At 44.4% G+C, this 7259-nt stretch overlaps 1 long non-coding RNA gene across 1 annotated transcript; it reads right to left on the bottom strand.

The window, feature by feature from the left end:
* Window positions 1-457: 457 nt before the first annotated feature.
* Window positions 458-1785, bottom strand: LOC119354678. Its single transcript, XR_005171162.1, has 2 exons — window positions 690-1785; window positions 458-613 (listed from the first exon to the last, which is right to left on the bottom strand). It is a non-coding gene; the product is annotated as an uncharacterized LOC119354678 (long non-coding RNA).
* Between the last annotated feature and the right edge of the window lie 5474 nt (window positions 1786-7259).

Below are 7259 nucleotides of genomic sequence, written 5' to 3'. Positions count from 1 at the left end.
TCTAAGCAACTTTCTTACTCCCTCCCTCCGTCTTGTAATGTAAAAGCGTTTTTAACACTACACGGTGCTTGTGTACTAACTTTACATGTGGGAGTTCCCATTCGCACTCTGACGATGAACATAGAAAAAACGATGTGATCTCTGCAGCGCCACAAAAGTGCGAATCCCTGGTTAAATTTAGTCACTGTAGTGGCCTTTCCCGGACCATGTCAGTAGATTAGTACTATCACGTCAATCAAAATAATTAGTGTTGGTACAAGCGCATCTGAATAAATAGGATTCCCACCCCACCTAACCGCCTTGAAATGAACAAAACTGCAAGCTGTTTTGTTGGCCCAGCGCAGCACGTGACTAGCTACTGATGCTCACAACACAGGTTGGCTTCAGGCTTCACTTTGCGCTCCAGCCATTCTGGCATGCAAAAGAAATACTAAAAGCTTGGGAGAAAGGCAGATGATGAGGAAATAAAAGGTGCAGCATTATTGGAGAAACTTTATCAGCTGTGGTGCACAGTGACAGTGTAGCTTCCACTATCAAATATTCCCTGAACTTTCTCATGGCGTGCAGTGTCTGTCGGCGGAGGAAGTCCTGTCAGGCTCTCTGTAACAGGTAACTAACAAACTCATGTCAGTTACTAACTGATTACTGATATCAAATATTCCCTGAACTTTAGGAGTAGTAGAATTTACTTGAAAGTTGAACTGTAGCATGAGGCCATGCCTGCTGCAGGTGTTCAGAACAGACTGATTGCAATTAGTTGTGCATATATGTGGAGATTAGTAGTACCAATGATGTCCAGGGAATATTTGATAGTGGTTGATAACATCGATCTCGAGGGATAATTGTAGCATATACCAATGATGTCCAGAGAGTGTCGGTGTTCTAGAAAATATACTTGGACATATTTTTCACCTTCTGGAACAATTTCTACCTTCCCAAAGCTGCTGATATACTTGGACATATTTTTCACCTTCTGGAACAATTTCAACCTTCCCAAAACTGGACAACAAAGTATAATGCTCATTTGTTTAGAGCTGAACTGAATAATCTGGTGAAGCTAGCCTGCAACGATGGCCAATTTTTTCAGAGGACAAACACAAAAAAGTGATGAAATTGGAGGGCAGGGGTTGTGGCCTCGCGAACCGACGCGAAGTGATCCCACGATGTAGGCGAACCAGGGGAGTCAGGTGGTTCCTGGCGTCCTGGGGGCGACCGGGGGCGCGCTGGATGGTGGCGGTGAACTGCAAGAGGTGGCGGTGGCGAATGGCCTGAGTGCCGCGGCATAGGGCATCTTCAGTCGGGAACCTCGGTGGCGGCCGGCGGGATCAGAGCTAGGCGGTGCCGCCCCGGGATCCACGGCCCGCGATGGCACCCAGGATCCATGGCTTGGTCGTCTTCAGTCGGGGACCCCGGCGGCGGCGGGCGGGATCCAAAGACAGGCGGCGGCGCCCAGGATCCATGGTCAGCGACGGCGCTCAGGATCCACTACCAAGGTGGATCGGGGCAGAGGTGGTGGTCCATGGTGGCAGTTGAAGAAGACAGGGGCGGCGGCGCGCCAGGAGGAAGGCGGGGGCGACGGCGTCCCAGGAGGAGTCTGGAGGCGGCCTCGTGCCGGGAGGAGGCGGGGACGACGGTGCGCCGGGAAGGAGGCGTTGGTGCTGGCACGCCGGTAGGAGGCGTGGTAGGCAGCGGCGGCGATAGGATCGGGGGGCGTTGGGGATCGAGGGAAGAAGGGGGAACGCTAGGGGTCAGACTACTGATCCCTTGCTTCCCATCAGACCACTCGATGACCGTAGGATTAATACCATGCTATCCGTCCGATCTGACATATGATAGTTAGCCGCTGAGTTTTCTCCCTCCTAATTAATTGCTTTGAAGAGTCCCACGTATCGGAACTGCTTCGCAGACGACAAATATGTGCACGACCACTGCACGATAAGCATCTAGCGGCCTGCTGTCTGCTGTTGCCATGCAATGGACGGAGCTGATTGCATTGTCGTGCACACATCGTCCGCCACTATCGTGTGTATAGCACTGCTCCCCACGTATATAGCATGTCCTCCCGCTGACCTCTCCACTATTCCTAATTCTCTCCTTCTAGTTACTAATTGCTTCCTAGAAACTACGTTACTACCTCCGTCTCGGTGAATAAGTCATTCGCGTAGTTCTAGGTTGACGATTTAACTATCTAAATATGTATTATATGTGACAAAAAATATATATTTAGAAACTACATCCTTGTAGAAATCTAGTGATATACTTTTCATGACATATAACACATATTTAGTTCCTCAAATCGATGGCCTAGAACTACGCGAATGACTTATTCACCTGGACGGAGGTGGCGGTGAACTGCAAGAGGTGGCGGTGAACTACACGAATGACTTATTCACCTGCAAGAACTACGCGAATGACATATACTTTTCATGCACAATTTCTTTCCACACGTCATACCCACCAATGACCACCACTCCATGCTCACCGTCGGCAAAACATTTTCTTCCACTCCCGTAGGCATTGGGGAAATTTAGGAGGCATGAATTGTTTGGTTTGACTTCAAATAGAACGCCTACAAAACAATATGAACAATGAAAATGAAGCAAACTGAACAGTATCGAAGAACAAGCCTCAAACATATGAAGGAAACTGTTGAAGAAACACAACCATGGTGCTTATGAAGCAAACTAAGCGTATGAAGCATGAAATTTAGGAAGCATCATATCATGCAATCTAACATAATCTGCATAGTGGAAGCATAGATTTTTAAAAGTGGGATTAACAAAATATTTATAGGTAGTCATTCAAAACCAGATCTGGAAGGGGGTGATCGGCATCTTCTCCATAATATGTGGGAAATTAGGAAGCAACAATTGGTTGTGCATAATACATATGAAGCAAAGTTGAACACACCTATATGGACCGAAGATGCAAAAGTAGGGCATGCATGTAGCACGTCGTATGAACTAGCGATGCATGGTCCTTCCGTCGTTGCGAACAAGGGACGCCGGAACCAGACACCAGTAACATCGACCTCAGCGGCGATGTTGGCGAGGCTTCCGCACACCTTGGTGCGTCGATGTTGAAGGGCTACGCGGACGACAAGGTTAGCAAAGGCGTTGCAATGAGACGAGGACGGAGGAGGGAAATCATGCCCAGATCGGCGAGGTGCTCACCATTAAGGCCACCATGGTAGCCTGTAAAAGAGGACCTCGACGCTGCGGACCGCCACGATGGGCTGATGCACTACTGCGGCAGGTAGACTGGAGAGATCGCCAAGCGTGGCTAGAACAGCGGTGGAGCAATTAATTATGGCCCGTTTTGATTTCCCTAACCGTGGGTGCATAATTACCGGGTTGGTGGGGCAGCTTCCATTCCTGATTAATGGGTGCATTTAGTGGAGAGATAGGCAGAGGTTTCTGGCCATACGATGGAAAACAAATCTACGGTGCCGGATTGGTCTGATAAAGGGAAAACATCAGAAGTATGAGGGAAAGTGTTTCCCGGGAAGAAGTGGTGCAGGAGAGATCGTGGGTGTGATTTTTTTTCGCTATATGGATTCGGGAGTTCCGGAAGTTCGGGAGGGAGCAGTCGGGCCCTTATAAGGTGGGCTGTGATCCAAATAGTTATTCTAATCCCAGGATTAAAATAGTGTTGTCCTATATATATGGGCTATTTTGTTACGCGTAACAGAATATTATTCTGTTACCCTGCTTGAACTGACAGTTTTAGGTGGTCGTACTGATGTTTTAGAAGCGGTTGAACTGATGCTTTCAGTTTTGTTTAACAAATCGTCTTCTTTAGTTCAATTTTTTTTGTAATTTTTTTGTCAGAACGGGACGTGTAATATATCGTTGGAAAGCTCTTGACAACCATATTTCAAGTATATTGAACGTTTTTGCAAAATCATTATGGTTTAAGAGCAGTTTTGAAAAAACCATTTTTTTCAAAACCGAAAACGTGAATCGTATTTTGGACTCAATTTTCAAACGGTTTGTTGGAATTGAGCAAATAAGATGGCATTGGAAAGCTGGTGAAAATCCGCATCTTCCATATATGTATTTTTTTTCTAATTCTATATGATTTAAAAGTAATTTGAAAAACGGTGAAATTCTGGGCGAAAAGTATTTTCGCGATTTTTTGCAAACGGTCTGTCGGATTGACGCAAATGATATTGCGTTGGAAAGCTATGGAAAATGCGCAACTTTTTCGTATAGAAATGTTTTTCTAATTCCTTACGGTTTAAAAACGAATTTGAATACGGTCAAATTTGATTTTGAACGTGATTTTTTAAAAAAGTTTGTCGAAATATGGCAAATAATATACCGTTGGATAACTATCGAAAATGCGAAACTTAGTCATGTTGAATGTTTTCTCTACTTCGCAACCGTTTAAGAGTAATTTTGAATAAGGTGAAACCCATCGTGTTGTTTTTTCCTGTCTAAAAACAGAGTACCTGTACTGATATATGTCTGTGTCTGTACTGAGGTATATTTTACAGTAGTTTTGAATGGTTCTAAAAAAAGTACTTGAACGGATGTCCATATGGTTTTGTACTGAGCGTGTTTTTCACATATTAGACTTTACTCTGCTTTTGCGGTATCGTTTTCCTTGTAACTTTTCAACGGTCTATGATATTATCGTCCCTGAACTTTTACTCTGAGCGTTGGACGCCGGGGCGCGGGCGATGACGGCGGTGCTCGCGGCGGCACTCGTACTGATCATCGTCCCCGAGCTTGCATGGTTTTACATTGTTGAACTGAATGACATTTTTTGAAAAGAAAAATGTTTTATGTGTTTCTTTTTTTAACTCTTACATTTTTTTCAACGATGTTCTGGACTTCTCTCATTCTACGACTTGAACTTTTACCGTTTGAATTTCCATGGGGCCTCTTTTTGTTTGAGCTTTCTCCCAAAACTTATCAGGACGTCGTGTTGAACTTACAACTTTTAATTTGTGAACTTGTTGTGTTTTTACAATTCCAAAGCTAGGAAGCAGTAGGAGATTCACCCAACAAAGGAGTTGATTACATAGAGCAGCCACATTAATACCACAGTCAGATCGATAGCTAGCAGCAATAGTAGTGATTACCAACACACATACACATGAACTGATAACAATCTTGCACACGACCTGACAAACAAGAAAATACATTAACGGACAAGAAGAATACAATACACATGAAACTGATAATCCCCATGGCTAATGGCAGAGCTTTGTTGCATCTAGGTTCACCCATTTACTGAAAGTAGAACTTCTTAGTTTTATTAATTTGGGCTGATGTTTAAATGTTCACCATTTTGGCCTACATCAGAATACTGAGAAGTTGCTTATTAAGGCATAACACACAACACCTCTTGTGCTATAGGAAAACACATAAGCAGAGGGGAAATTGGACATAGAATCGCCAAGTAGGTGAACTGAAAAGCACACATAACATGCACTGAAAAAGAACACAACATCCTTTGCGCTGCGTCGACCACCTGTGGAAAAGGTGAGCGGCTTGCGGTGGTAGAGGTGAATAGCCTGATCGCTGCGTCGTCGCACGACCTCGTGTGGCGGAGGTGAACGGCTTGTGGTGGCAAGGGTGAACGGCTTGAGCGTTGCATCATCGAACAGCCTTGTGTGGAGGCAGTGAACGGCCTGGGCCATGAAGGTTCAAGAAGGTTCAAGAAGTGGTGTTGAGAGGCTGTGTGGGACTATATTTGTAGTGTCCACCATCCCTGCACACACACACAACAACCACCAATTAGCATGCACAAGTTCATGTAAAAAGAACAACAAGTTCATGTACAATAACATTACATGTTCACAACAAAACCTAAAAAGATGCATACTTTGAAATACTTCATTTTACTTCCCAAATACCTCATTTGTTTTTGAAATATGAACTTCTATATTTATTTCTGTAGAACTTATTATGTTTTCCCTCCAAACTACAAGAACATGATTGGTTTACCTACCCACAAAATATTTTATTCAAATACTTTCGAAATACTTATAAAATATTTTATTCAAATACTTTCGAAATACTTTCTGTTTTCTTATAAGCGAACTGATGGAAATCTTGATGGTGCACTTCGGTATTTTATTCAAGGTGAACTGATGTACTTGCAAATTTAACTCATTGTGTTCCTTTTTTCATACTGAACTGATGTAGCCTCTATACAATGTAAAATGGACATTGTTGTGATCACCTACATGGCTGAACTAGTTAATATATTTGCTTCCATCTTGTATATCCCAATCCCAGGCTGCATGACTGCCATGGACTCATAACAAACCGCTTATGCATTTTAAACAAACACCTTCAAGGCATGACAATGGGCAAAAAAAATCAATTGTAGAGTGGCATGCTAGTGATTCAACCATAGAATAGATCGAATGAAGAGCTTGAAAAATCTACATCATATACACACGAGAATTGAGTTTCTGAAAAGAATTTGAACTTGCAAACTTTCCCTAGGCGATTGCATCAGTACTAGTATGACTGGACAAATAGTTCAGATTTGTAGCAGCACACACACACACACACACGAATCTTTTATAGAATCAAAACAAACTTACAGAATTTTGAAAACTGAAATGACGTTTTTTCTGCACACGCACCCAACGAATTTAACTTCTTCAACTACAAATCTTCTCCTGCAGTCCTGGATCTTTTTGTACAATACATGGAAACTAAAGCTGCCCCTCTAGCCATTCACAGAACGAAGAAGATGCATCGGTGCTACAAATGCTAAGTATTGTAAATTGTAGCAATTTGCAAGCACAAGGGAGCTACAAATGAACAATGAACACAGCAAAACTAGTAGTCCAGTGCACTAAGACATTTTAGCAAACACATGGCGTGCACAAAAATGGGAATTTTTGAGATTGATGAACTGCTGGTTTTTTCCGTTGAACTGACACTGTAAGAATTTTCTATCTTACCAAGTGTTATAGGGAGTCGAAACCAGAGACGAGGTTGTTTGGCGCATGTGCAGCACAGCGAGCTTGTGGGCGAGGATGGCAGTAGGAGCGGCCGTGCGGGGATGAAGGAGCGGGGAGTTCAAGTTCGAACGCAGCGAGCGGAGCACCTCCAGGAGATCGCGGGGGCTTGGGGGCGACGACAGAAGGAGGGAGGCTCGAGGCGCCGGACAGAGGGAGGCCCGCGGCGGGTGGAGGTGGTGAGCCGCTTCGGGAGCGGAGATGGTTCACGGGATCGACGACAGTACTGGTCGCGCCGGCCCGGTGGCGCGATGGTGGTGGGTGGGGATGG

This window comes from Triticum dicoccoides, chromosome 2A (genome assembly GCF_002162155.2).
Source record: "Triticum dicoccoides isolate Atlit2015 ecotype Zavitan chromosome 2A, WEW_v2.0, whole genome shotgun sequence".
Classification (NCBI taxonomy): domain Eukaryota; kingdom Viridiplantae; phylum Streptophyta; class Magnoliopsida; order Poales; family Poaceae; genus Triticum; species Triticum dicoccoides.
The sequence above is the reverse complement of the archived record's forward strand: the minus strand, read 5'-3'. Positions and strand labels throughout refer to the sequence as shown.